Below are 13,940 nucleotides of genomic sequence, written 5' to 3'. Positions count from 1 at the left end.
ATAGATAATTTTCAGAAGATAAATTTAATCTTTTTTTTTGAGATGGAGTCTCACTCGGTCACACAGGCTGGAGTTCAGTGGCGGGATCTCGGCTCACTGCAAGCTCCGCCTCCTGGGTTCACACCATTCTCCTGCCTCAGCCTCCCGAGTAGCTGGGACTACAGGCGCCCACCATCACGCCTGGCTAATTTTTGTATTTTTAGTAGAGATGGGGTTTCGCCATGTTGGCCAGGCTGGTCTCGAACTCCTGAGCTTAAGTGATCTTTTAGGCATTTTAGAATGTGAGAAATACTTGGGTTACCTTAAATAATAGTAGTTCATTGTGAGGATATGTAGAAAGAGAAGACTATTTACAGAGCTAGATCTTGTGGAAGAAAAGAACAGGAATCACCAAACACTAGACTTTGCTGAAGAACAATTCACCAGGTCTTACATAAACCTGAATATATCTCAGGACTCAAGGTGGCTGAGAATAGTACAGCTCTAGCGGTAGGCTTGCCTTGTTTTAATTCTTCAAGCAGCAGGTATCCTGTAATTCTTAATTTAGTTCTTTGCTGTTATAGTAGTAGGTCTCAACCCAGGGTGATTTTGCCTCTGGGGAGACATTTTGTAGTGTCTAGAGATATTTTGATTGTGAGGACTAGGGGAAGGGTTGCTACTGGCATCTAGTGGATGGAGGTCGGGGCTGCTGCTGCTGTTGCTAAACAGGCTGCTGCTCCTCCATGCACAGGACAGCCCCCCCATAACAAAGACTCTATGTGGTTAAAAATGTTAATAGTGGTGAGGTTGGAAAACGCTGCTTTATAGTGACTAGATATTGGCACCTCTTGGGTCACAAACCACACTTGATCTAGTTAGCTATGGAAACCATAGCAGGGTCAGGACTTTCAGAATGTAACTATGAATTTTCTAAGGTTTTTTTTTTTTTTTTTTAAAGGAGGTGCCTGTGACCATGGCAAGTTTTTCAGAAAGGAGTTATGAATTTGACAAGCCACTAGACTCAGATTTGCAGTCAATACTTCTCTCTTGTCCCTTTGATGTGGTTAAAAGGTTGTATAGTTGAAATGTATTAAGAATTGGTAAATTATTAAGGAGATTAACGATCTGTGGTGATCCATGTGAACTTTGGAGTTGATGGTGGTAACAGTGTGACTGGAGAAGAAAACTATGATTGAAGAATTTCTGGTGATCAGTAGGAATACAACAATGAAGAAAGTAAGTTTGATAGCAGAATGGCATAAACCTTAAAAGAGACGTGTAAAGAATTTTGTGTAAGATAAAAAATGGTTGTGCTTGGAAAACTAGGCTTCTTGATGTGATATAGCCTGCTTAGGAAAGACTAGTTTCCTATGTCTGCTGTAATAAATTATCAGAAACTTGATGGCTTAAAACAATAGAAATTTATTATCTTAAATTTGTTCCTTGCCTCATCTAGCTTCTGGTGGTTGCCCTGGCATTCCTGGGCCTATGACCACATTACTCCAATCTCTGCCATCATTTTCATATTATATTCTCTTGTCTGTGTCTGTCTCTTTCTCTTACAAGGATATCTGTGCCACTCTCTTACAAGGATATTTGTTATTGGATTTAGGGCCTACCTGGATAATCCAGGATGATCACATCTCAAGATCCTTAATTTGATTATGTCTGCAAAGACCTTTTTTCCCCAAATAAGATACATTCACAATCCCTAATTCAGGGATTAGGACACAGGTGTATTTTTTGGGGGGCCACCATTTAGCCACTACTGGAGAGTTTTAGAGAAAAGGGTATAATTTCAAGAGTGATTTTTTTTCTTTTTTTTTTTCTTTTGAGACAGTCTTGCTGTGTCGTGAGGCTGGAGTGCAGTAATGAGATCTCGGCTCACTGCAGCCTCTGCCTCCTGGGTTCAAGCAGTTATGCCTCAGCCTCCCGAGTAGCTGGGACTATAGGCATGCGCCACCATGCCCAGCTAACTTTTTTGTATTTTTAGTAGAGACGGGGTTTCATCACGTTGGCCAGGTTGGTCTCGATCTGTTGACCTCATGATCCACCCACCTCGGCCTCCCAAAGTGCTGGGATTACAGGTGTGAGCCACTGTGCCTGGCTGAGAGTGAATTTTCAATTAAGGCTAATTAAATTAAATTTAAATTAAATACAAATTCAATTAAAATTGAAATACAAATTCAATTAAAGTAGAATTTGTATTGTGAAGAGATTGAATGTAGAAAGCTGCTTTTCATAGAAAAAGTGTTCATGACTGGGTGCGGTGGCTCATACCTGTATTCCCAGCACTTTGGGAGGCTGAGGTGGGCGGATCACGAGGTCAGGAGTTCGTGATCAGCCTGGCCAATATGGTGAAACCCCATCTCTACTAAAAATACAATAATTAGCCGGGTGTGGTGGCACATGCCTGTAGTCCCAGCTACTGAGGAGGCTGAGGCAAGAGAATTGCTTGAACTGGGGAGGTGGAGGTTGCAGTGAGCTGAGATCACGCCACTGCACTCCAGCCTGGGCGACAGAGTGAGAGGCAGTCTCAAAAAAAAAGAAAAAGGGTTCATGTGGGTGAGTTTAAGAAAGGAAGTGATCAGCAGTGTCAGGAGAGTTAGAAGGAAGGTAGTAAGGGAAAATAACTGATATGACGGACTTGTGGCCGGACGCAGTGGCTCACACCTGTAATCCTAGCACTTTGGGAGGCCGACACGGGCGGATCACGAGGTCAGGAGATTGAGACGATCCTGGCCAACATGGTGAAACCCCGTCTCTACTAAAAATACAAAAAATTATCCTGGTGTGGTGGCGGGTGCCTGTAGTCCCAGCTGCTCGGGAGGCTGAGGCAGGAGAATGGCGTGAACCCGGGAATCGGAGCTTGTAGTGAGCCGAGCTTGCGCCACTGCACTCCAGCCTGGGTGACACAGTGAGAGAAAAAAAGAGAGAGAAAAAAAAGACAGACTTGCATTTGACTGGTGGGAATGGATCTGTGCAAATTGAAGGCCTTAAGTGTGAGAGGTCTGATGTTCTCGGTAGACCTTGCCGTCTTTGCTTTGTGCCATCTTCAAGCTAAGTGTTGCTGAGAACTTACTCTCTACTCTGTTGTCCCAGAAGAGAAATCTTTCCCAGCTGTTTAGATGGCTTTCTGAATTTGCACCAGTGTTTTATGGAACTGAAGAGGTTTTCATAGCAGCTTGGGGAAAAAGTCCTTCAGTAAATTATGTTGGGAATGAGAGGTATACTGGACTTGATTCTGCAGTAAATCTGATGGAGTTACTGTAGCTTGAGATGGCTAGAAGTTTCCAGTGGTGTGTTGAAATACAAGACGATTGGATAGGAGACTATTTAAGGGCAATGAATAAATAAATAACAAAATAAAGAAAAAAGTAAAAAAAAAAATCAAGATGAGGTTGGGCAAAATAGTCCTAGGGTTATGTAGGAAAAAGGCTGATTAATTTTAAGAAGTGACTTGGAGGGGGAAAGTGGCTACATTGAAGTAATAGGGTAATTGTTTTTATTTGACTTGTTGATGTTACTTATTATTATTATTATTATTATTATTTTTTGAGACGGAGTCTTGCTCTGTTGCCCAGGCTGGAGTGCAGTGGTGCAATCTTAGCTCACTGTATCCTCTACCTCCCAGGTTCAAATGATTCTCCTGCCTCAGCCTCCTGAGTAGCTGGGATTACAGATGCGCACCATGCCTGGGTAATTTTTGTATTTTTAGTAGAGATGTGGTTTCACCATGTTGGCCAGGCTGGTCTCAAACTCCTGACCTCAGGTGACCTGCCCACCTCGGCCTCCCAAAGTGCTGGGCTTACAGGCATGAGCCACCGCGCCCAGCCAATGTTACCTATTATTAACATTTCTAAAATTAAATCATCTCTGTATCCTATTTATTCATTTATTTGACACGGGGTCTCACTCTGTTGCCCAGCTTGGAGTGGAGTGGTGTGATCAAGGCTCACTGCAGTCTCCCGCCTCAGCCTCCCAAGTAGATGGGACTATAGGTGAACGCCACCATGCCCGGCTAATTTTTGTATTTTTTGTAGAGATAGGGTTTTGCCATGTTGTCCAGGCTAGTCTCAAACTCCTGTGCTCAAGAGATTTGCATGCCTCAGCCTCCCAAAGTGTTAGTATTACAGGCGTGAGCCACCATACCTGGCCCATTTTTCTCTCTGGTTGGCTGGTTTATTAATTTGTAGGATATCTTATACATACTGTATAATCTGTGCATACCAATCCTTTGTAAGTTAATATTTTCACCTTTCACATTTTAGGTCTGTAGTCAGTCCATTTGGCATTGACTTCAGTATTGTATGAGGTGGGGATACAATTTCTTTTTCTTTTCTTTTTTTTTTTTTTAGAGTAAAGTAAAAGCAAGTTTATTAACAAAGTAAAGGAATAAAAAATTGCTACTCCTTAGGCAGAGCAGCCTAGGGATCCAATTTCATTTTTCCTCTATGTGATATCCAGTTATCCCAGTACTATTTCTTTAAGGCGACAGTGCTGTCTCTTAAAAACCAAATGATCGTATATTTTAAATACTTGGTTTGAATCTGGTCTATTTTGTGTCATTGATCTTTTCCATTGGTCTGTTTGTTTATCCTTGAAACAATATCACACATTAATGTGGTTTTATAGTAAATCTTGATATCTGATAGGACAAATCCACCCACCTTGTGGGTTTTGCTTTTTTTTTTTTTTTGAGATGGATCCTTGCTGGGTTGCCCGGGCTGGAGTGCAGTGGCTCTTTGTAGCCAGGATCATAGCACAGTCTAGGCTCAAACTTCTGGACTCAAGTGATCCTCTCACATGAGCCTCCTGAGTAGCTGGTACTATAGGCATGTGTTACCAGACCCAGGGGCACCTTGTGTTTTATTTTGTTGTTGTTGTTGTTTGTTTGTTTTTTGTTTTGAAGTTTTGCTGTGTTGCCCAGGCTGGAGTAGAACTCCTGGCCTCAAATGATCCTCCCGCCTCAGCCTCCAAAGTAGCTGAGATCATACGTGTGTGCCACCACACCTGGCTAATTTATTTTTTGTAGAGATAGGGTCTTGCTATGTTGCCCAAGCTGGTCTTGAACACCTGGGCTCAGGCAGTTCTCCCACCTTGGCCTCCCAAGGTGCTGGGATGATAGGCATGAGCTACTACACCTGGCTACTTTTATCTTTTTTAAAAAAGTTTTTAATGAGAGAGGACTCAAATTACTAAAATAAGGAATGAGAGATATTACCAAAATAAAAAGGGTTAAAAGGGAATATGAACAATGGTATGCTAACCATTTCGATAACCTAGATAAAATAGACAAGTTCCTATAAACTGACTCAAGAAGAAATAGAAAATCTGAATAGACCTATAACAAACAGATTGAATAAAAATAACTCCAAAAATGAAAAGCCCAGGCTCAGATGGCTTCACTGATGCAATCTACCAAACATTTAAAGAAGAATTAACACCAGTCCTTCATAGACTTTTCAAAAAATAGAAAAGGAGGGATCTCTTAGTTCATTTTATGAGGCTGGTATTGCCTTGATACTAAAAAGACATCACAGTACTAAAAAGACCTTAGTACTAGGCAAAGACATCACAAGAAAACTACAGATTAATATTGCTTATGAATATATCCACACAAATCCTCAACTAATTATTTGCAGACTGAGTCCAGCAACTTATAAAAATGATAATACACAATGACCAAGTTGAATTTATCCCTGCAGTGCACAGTTGGTTCAGCATATGAAAATCAGTATGACACACCATGTTGATAGAATAAAGGAAAGAAACGGACATTGATTACCTCAATAGATGCAGAAAAAAAATCTGACAAAATCCAATATCCTTTCATGATAAAACCACTCAAGAAACTAGAAATAGAAGGGCATCTGTGAAAAATCCACATCTAACATCATACCTAACTGTATGCAAGACTGAGAGCTTTCCCCCTAAACTTAGGAATAAAATGAAGATACCTGCTGTTGCCACTTCTTTCAACAGTGGAAAGGAGGAGGTTTCCACTGGAGGTTCTAGCCAAGGTAGATTGGCAAAAGGAAAAGAAATAAAAGGCATCCAGGTTGGAAAGGAAGCAGTAAAACTCTCTCTCTTTGCAGATGAGATGATCTTACATGTAGGAAATCCTAAGAAATTCACACAAAAAAACCTATTAGAACTAATTAAATTTAACGATGTTACAGGACACAAGATCAGTGTACAAAAATTAGTTTTATGTACACTGTGATGAACCATCCAAAAAGGAAATTAAGAAAATAATTGCTTTAATAAATCAGTATATGGAAGAAATACCTGCATTCCCATGTTCATTGTGCCACTATTCACAATAGGCAAGACATGGAATTAACCCAAGTAAGTGTTCATCAGGAGATGAATGGATAAAATGTGGTATGGAATGGAATATTATTCAGCCATAAAAATATGAAATCTTGTCTGCAGCAACATGGATAAAACTGGAAGACATCATTTTGAGTGAAATAGCTAGGCATGGAAAGATTTACTGCATATTCTCGTTCGTATGTGGGAGCCACAAAAAAGTGGATCCCATGGAGGTAGAGAGTAGCATAGTGGTTACCAGAGGCTAAGAAGGGTGTGGGGAGGAGAGGATAGAGAGAAGGTGATTAATGGTTATAAAAATACAGTTGGAAGGAATAAGTTCTAGTGTTTGGTAGCTCACTAGGGTGACTGTAGTTAATAATTTATTGCATATTTCAAAATAACTAGAAGAGATTTGAAATGTTCCTGATACGAGTAATAAGTGTTTGAGGTAATGAATTATCCCAGTTACCGTGATTTGATTATTACATGGTTGTATGTCTGTATCAAAATGTCGCATGTACCCCAGAAATATGTGTAATCATTATGTATCAATAAAAAAATTCTTTTAGGCTGGGCTCAGTGGCGCAAACACCTGTAATCCTAGCATTTTGGGAGGCCGAGGTGGGAGAATGGCTTGAGCCCAGGGGTTTGAGACCAGCTTGGGCAACACAGGGAGACCCCATCTCTACAAAAAATAAAAAAATTAGCCAGGTAAGGTGGTATGTGCCTGTGGATACCACAGTATCCACAGCTGAGTAGCCTCAGCTACTCAGGAGGCTGAGATGGGATGATAACTTGGAGCCAGGAGTTTGAGACTTGCCTGGGCAACATAGAGAGACATAGTCTCTAAAAAAAAGAAAAAGAGTAGCAAAGTTTTGGGCTCACACTTCATCTTTTAAAAACTTACTGGAAAGCTACAGTAATCAAGATTGTGTAGTCCTGGTATAAGATCATAAAGACCAATGGGATAGAATTGAGAGTCCAGAAATAAAACCATACATTTACAGCAATGGATCTTTAAAAAAGGTATGAGGACAATTCAATGGGTAAAGAATACTATTTTTTAACAAATGATACTGGTACAACTTGATAACTATAGGCTGGCATCTGGTTGGCCAAAGTAAGTCAGGTGGCCAAGACGATCAGGTCAGGGAAGTATAGATACTCTGTCCCCACTGAGGCCAAAATAAGGCATGTGACCAAGCCTCGTATCTTTTCAGAAGGGAAGTATAATTCTCTCATGGAGGTGGGATAAGAATTAGTGATTATATTTTAAGAAAACTGTATTATATGGTATAAAATTGAGATGGTGACCATGCAGTTGTGTAAGTTTTTTTTTTTTTGAGATGGAGTGTTGCCCTATAGCCTAGGTTGGAATGCAGTGGCTCGATCTCGGCTCACTGCACCCCTCTGCCTCCCGGATTCAAGCAGTTCTCTGCCCCAGCCTCACGAGTAGCTGGGATTACAGGCACCCGCCACCACGCCTGGCTATTTTTTGTATTTTTTTTAGTAGAGACGGGGTTTCACCATCTTGGCCAGGCTGGTCTTGAACTCCTGACCTCATGATCCACCTGCCTCGGCCTCCCAGAGTTCTGGGATTACAGCAGTTGTGTAATGTTTTGCATATAATAGTGAAAAATCATCACAGGCTTTTTGTTGTCGTTGTTGAGATGGGGGTCTCACTGTGTCACCCAGGCTGGAATGCAGTGGCATGATCACAGCTCACTGCCAGCCTCTATCTCCTTGGGCTCAGGTGATACTCCCACCTCAGCCTCCGAAGTAGCTGGGACTACAGACGTGCCACCACACCAGGCTAATTTTTGTATTTTTTGAAGAGACAGAGTTTCATCATGTTGCCCAGTCTGGTCTCAAACTCCTGGGCTCAAGCGATCCCTGATCCTTGATCCTTCCACCTCTGCCTCCCAAAGTGCTACATTTACAGAGATGAGCCACTGCACCTGACTGGGCCATTTTTTAGTCTAGCTTTGTCTAAGTTGTTTTAATGTTTCTGTTAATAGTGATATTTTTGTGTTTTTATTTTTTTTTCAACAGATTGTCTTTGGCTATAGAGTTTTTTTTTTTAAAGATTACTAAACATACAGGAAGTGATAAGAAGTATCATTCATTAGAAGCATCATCCATCAGTCAACTTGAAGAAAAAGGTGATATATTATTTCTTTAAGGTAAGTGGCATATAATTTTATGATTTAGTATCTTCCAAGATGATTAATCAGTGTGCCAAATATACTTTATATTTTCAGAGAATTTTAACTTACATTTTTATTTTTCAACAAGGTTATATGTCTACATGATAAAACATTTCAGTGGGTATATAGTGAAAAGTAAGCTTTTCTCATACTCCTGGCACTTGGTGGTCTAGTAGTTCTCCTGTTTAGAAATCATCACTATTATTAGTTGGTGTCTCCTTCCAGATATATTTTTTGCATAAAAGGCATATGATTCTGTGTATTGTCTTCCTTCCACCATCTCCCTTTTCTCTCTTTACACAAAGGGAGACATGCTACATTCTCTCTTCTGCACTTTGCTTTTTTGGTTTAGTAATGTTTCTTAGTCATGGTTTCATATAACTTATATCTCTATTTGTTGGACAGCTTTATTAAAGCATAATTTATGTATAATAAACTGTACTCTCTTAAAATTACAATTTGGTAGCTTTTGACAGATTTAAATATTCATGGAATCACCACTACAGTCAAGATAAAGAACATTTCTGTCACCTCCAAAAGTTAATCTCCCTCTCTCCACTCTTGATCCCAGGCAATGACTGAGCTGCTTTTTGTCACTGTAGATTAGTTTGCTTTCTCTAGGATGTCTTTTCTTTTTTTTTTTTTGAGACAGTCTCTCGCTCTGTTGCCCAGCCTGGAGTGCAGTGGCATGATCTCGGCTCACCATAACCTCTGCCTCCTGGGTTCAAGCGGTTCTCCTGCCTCAGCCTCCTGAATAGCTGGGACTACAGGCACACGCCACCACACCTGGCTAATTTTTGTATTTTTAGTAGAGACGGGGTTTCACCATGTTGCCCAGGCTGGTCTCAGGCCCCTGACCTCACGTGATCTGCCCACCTTGGCCCCACAAAGTTCTGGGATTACAGGTGTGAGCCACCCTGCCTGGCCTAGAATTTTTTTTTCTTTTTTTATTAGTGCCTTTGTAAAAGACAGAATTTCATGAAAAGTGGAATCATATAGTATGTACTCTTTTGTGTCTAGCTTTTTTATTCAGAATGATTGCAAGGTTCATCCATATTGTTTACTATTAGTAGTTTGTTTCTGTTGTTTTTTTGTTTTGTTTTTGAGACAGATTCTCACTCTGTCGCCCAGGCTGGAGTACAGTGGCAAGATTTTGGCTCACTGCAACCTCTGCCTCTTGGGTTCTAGCAATTCTCCTGCCTTAGCCTCCTGAGTAGCTGGGATTACAGGTGCCCGCCCACTAATTTTTGTATATTTGTAGAGATGGGGTTTTGCCATGTTGGCCAGGCTGGTCTCGAACTCCTGACCTCAGGTGATTCGCACAGCTTGGCCCCCACAAAGTGCTGGGATTACAGGCGTGAGCCATCACGCCAGGCCTGAAATTAAACTGTTTGAAAATTAGCACTTATAATTTTGATAGGTGGATTGTCCTGCATAGACATTGAATCACTTACAGTAATGTAAGGTACCTGACACAAACATTTACCAAGAGTGTATTGTTAAACTTCTTGATCTTTGGCCAGTCTGATAGGTGAAAAATGATATTTTGTGTTGGTTTTAATTTGTATTATTATCTTGTTATCTATTATACCAGCCATTTATAGTTGTTTCCCTGTAAATATATTTTGGTTATTAGCTTTCGCTATTTCTTGCCAGTATTTTTCCCCAGTTTCGCCCTTCAAACTTGGCTTCTCAATTTTGTGACAAGGCTTAAAAGGCCTTTCTCACGTGAAAACAAATATTTAAGGATTTCCTGGCTGGACACGGTAATGCCTGTAATGTCAGCACTTTCAGAGGCTGAGGCGGGCATATCACCTGAGGCCAGGAGTTTGAGACCAGCCTGGCTAACATGGTGAAATCCCATTTCTACTAAAAATACAAAAAATTACCTGTGCGTGGTGGTGTGCACCTGTAATCCTAGCTACTCGGGAGGCTGAGGTGGGAGAATCGCTTGAACCCAGGAGGCAGAGGATGCAGTGAGCCAAGATTTCACTACTGCACTCCAGCTTGGACAACAGGAGCGAAACTCCATCTCAAAAAAAAAAAAGATTTCCCATACTTTAATCTGTGTTTTAATGTTTTTATTTTAATGATTAACATTTTTCTTGAACATTTTCTTACTCATGAACTAGAATAGGTTACCTAGATGGTTACCCAGTTTTTCTAACACCAATTAATTAACTAATTAATTCATTTATTGGAGATGGGGTCTCTGTCGCCCAGGCTGGCGTGTAGTGGCGTAATCATGGCTCACTGAAGCCTTGATCTCCCAGGCTCAAGCGATCCATCCACCTCAGCTTCCTGAATAGCTGGGACTATAGGTATGCACCACGCCTGGCTGATTCTTTTTTTTTTTTTTTTTTTTTTTTTAGTATAGATGAGATCTCACTGTGTTGCCCTGTCTGGTCTCAAACTCTGATTAATAAATTTTTCTTTGAGATGGAATCTTGCTGTGTTGACCAGGCTGGTGTCAAACTCCTGGGCTCAAGCAATCCTCCTGCCTCATCTCTGGAGTAGCTGTTATTACAGGTGTGTGCGCCCAGCTAACAGCAATTGTTGAGTAATCTATTTTCATTAATTTGAAATTAATAAAATCAATACCACCTTTATATGTACTAAATTCCCTGATGGATTAGGGCCTATTTTTATTTTTATTTTATTTATTTATTTGTTTTTTGAGATGGAGTCTTGCTCTGTCGTCCAGGCTGGAGTGCAATGGCGCCATCTCACCTCACTGCAACCTCTGCCTCCTGGGTTCCAGCGATTCCCCTGCCTCAGCCTCACAAGTATCTGGCATTACAGGCGCCTACCACTATGCCCAGCTAATTTTGTATTTCAGGCCTATTTTTAGTCTATTTTGTTCTGTTCATCTCTACAAATTCATATGTTGGAACTAAACTGTTAAATATTACAGCTAAGTGTATTTTAATATCAGTGTAAATCTACCCTGTTTTTTTTTTTTTTTTTTTTTGAGATGGATTCTCGCTCTGTTGCCCAGGCTGGAGTGCAGTGGTGCAATCTTGGCTCACTGCACGCTCCGCCTCCTAGGTTCACGCCATTCTCCTGCCTCACTGCCTCAGCCTCCCGAGCAGCTGAGACTACAGGCACCCGCCACCACGCCCAGATAATTTTTTTGCATTTTTAGTAGATACCGGGTTTCACTATGTTAGCCAGGATGGTCTCTTATTTCCTGACCTCGTGATGAGCCCGCCTCGGCCTCCCAAAGTGCTGGGATTACAGGCGTGAGCCACTGCACCTGGCCTACCCTGTTATTTTTTAAGTGACAGAATGAGACTCCGTTTAAAAAAAAAAAAAAAATCTTTTTTTTTTTTTTTTTTTTGTTTGAGATGGAGTTTCGCTCTTGTTGCCCAGGCTGGAGCGCAATGGCGCGATCTCTGCTTACCGCAACCTCCACCTCCTGGGTTCAAGAGATTTTTCTGCTTCAGCTTTCCAAGTAGCTGGGATTACAGGCATGCGCCACCACGCCTGGCTAATTTTGTATTTTTAGTAGAGACAGGATTCCTCCTTGTTGGTCAGGCTGGTCTCGAACTCCTGACCTCAGGTGATCCGCCCTCCTTGGCCTCCCAAGGTGCTGGGATTACAGGTGTGAGCCACCGTGCCTGGCCAATAGTATTTCTTTTTAAAAAATTCCTTTAAACTAACTTATTTATACTTAGATTTATTCATATAAACTTCAGTAAGCACACACATGTGCAGTCTCATTTTTTTGTTTGGTTTCTAAACTCCCTCCTCTTTTCTTCATTTTAACACGCTTATTTTTTGGTGCACATTCTCTTGTAGACCCTAGAGGAAGATGTTTGGGAGTTACATTTTTTGACACCCTGCATATCTGAAAAATATTCTAGACTCCACACTTAATTGGGCATTGAATTCTACTTGGGACATAATTTTTTTACAGCATTTTGAATAATTTTCCCATTATCTTGCTTCCAGTGTTGCTATGGAAGGTTTGTTGTAATTCTGATCTTAATCCTCTGTATGTGGTCAGGATTTTTCCCCCCTCTAGAAGTTTGAGAGTCATCTTTTTATCCTTATGATAGGTTTTTTAAAAATTAAAAAGTTTTTTTCCTCATTGCCAGCAGAAACATAGAAAGGCTGAAAAAAATTTTTTGGGGGCTGGGCGCGGTGATTCATGCCTGTAATCCCAGCACTTTGGGAAGCCGAGGTGGTTGGATTACCTGAAGTCAGGAGTTCGAGACCAGCCTGACCAATGCACCGAAAACCCGTCTCTACTAAAAATACAAAAAACATTAGCCGGCTGTGGTGGCATGTGCCTGTAATCCCAGCTACTCAGGAGGCTGAGGCAGGAGAATTGCTTGAACCCGGGAGATGGAGGTTGCAGTGAGCCAAGATTGCGCCACTGCACTCCAGCCTGAGCAACAGAGGGAGACTCCATCTCAAAAAAAAAATAATACTAAAAAATAGATAATTTTTTTCATCCATTGTTCTAGATATTTTTAGGTCCCCTCCCTGCTGTGTGTGTGTGTGTGGGGGTGTGTGTGTGTGTGTGTGTGTGTGTGTGTGTGTGTGTGTGTGTGTGTGTGTGTGTGTGTGTGTGTGTGTGTGTGTGTGTGTGTGTGTGTGTGTGTGTGTGTGTGTGTGTGTCAGAATCTCGCTCTGTGTGTGTGTGTGTGTGTGTGTGTGTGTCAGAATCTCGCTCTGTTGCCCAGGCTGGAGTACAGTGAGTGGCGTGATCTCGGCTCACTGCAACCTCCACCTCCTTGGTTCAAGCAATTCTCCTGCCTCAGCCTCCTGAGTAGCTGGGATTACAGGTGCCTGCCTCCATACCCAGCTAATTTTTTTGTATTTTTAGAAGAGACAGGGTTTCACCATGTTGGCCAGGCTGGTCTTGAACTCCTGACCTTGTGATTCACCTGCCTCGGCCTCTCAAAGTGCTGGGATTACAGGCGTGAGCCACTGTGCCTGGCCCCAATTTTTTTTATTTATTTTTATTTTTTTTAAAGAGATGGGGTCTTGCTTTGTCACTCAGTCTGGAGTGCAGTGGTATGATCATAGTTCACTGCAGCCTCAGACCCCTGAGCTCATGTCATCCTCCTGCCTCAGCCTCCCGAGTAGCTGGGCCTGTCTACAGGTGTGTGCCACCATACTCAGCTTATTAGAAAATTTTTTTGGCCAGGTGCAGTGGCTCATGCCTATAATCCTAGCACTTTGGGAGGCCAAAGTGGGTGGATCACTCGAGGCCAGGAGTTTGGGACCAGGTTGGCCAACATGGTGAAACTCTGTCTCTACTAAAAATACAAAAAAGGCCAGGCGCAGTGGCTCATGCCTGTAATTGCAGCACTTTGGGAGGCCGAGGCAGGCAGTTCATGAGGTCAGGAGTTCGGGACCAGCCTGGCCAACATGGTGAAACCTGATCTCTACTAAAAATACAGAAAAATTAGCCGGCGTTGTGGC

General features: G+C 41.7%; 1 protein-coding gene across 15 annotated transcripts in view; it reads left to right on the top strand.

Moving 5' to 3' along the window:
* Positions 1-13,940, top strand: part of ESCO1 (establishment of sister chromatid cohesion N-acetyltransferase 1) — a 73,227-nt gene that overhangs the window by 6,348 nt on the left and 52,939 nt on the right. For all 15 annotated transcript variants that reach the window (XR_008495396.2, XR_008495395.2, XM_063653478.1 and 12 more), the window contains exon 2: positions 8,350-8,480. The gene's annotated coding sequence lies outside the window, so the exon portion shown is untranslated. The remainder of the gene's footprint in view (positions 1-8,349; positions 8,481-13,940) is intronic.

The sequence above is a fragment of the Pongo pygmaeus genome, chromosome 17 (genome assembly GCF_028885625.2).
Source record: "Pongo pygmaeus isolate AG05252 chromosome 17, NHGRI_mPonPyg2-v2.0_pri, whole genome shotgun sequence".
NCBI classification, from domain to species: domain Eukaryota; kingdom Metazoa; phylum Chordata; class Mammalia; order Primates; family Hominidae; genus Pongo; species Pongo pygmaeus.
Note: the sequence above shows the minus strand (reverse complement) of the source record. Positions and strands in the feature narration are given on the sequence as shown.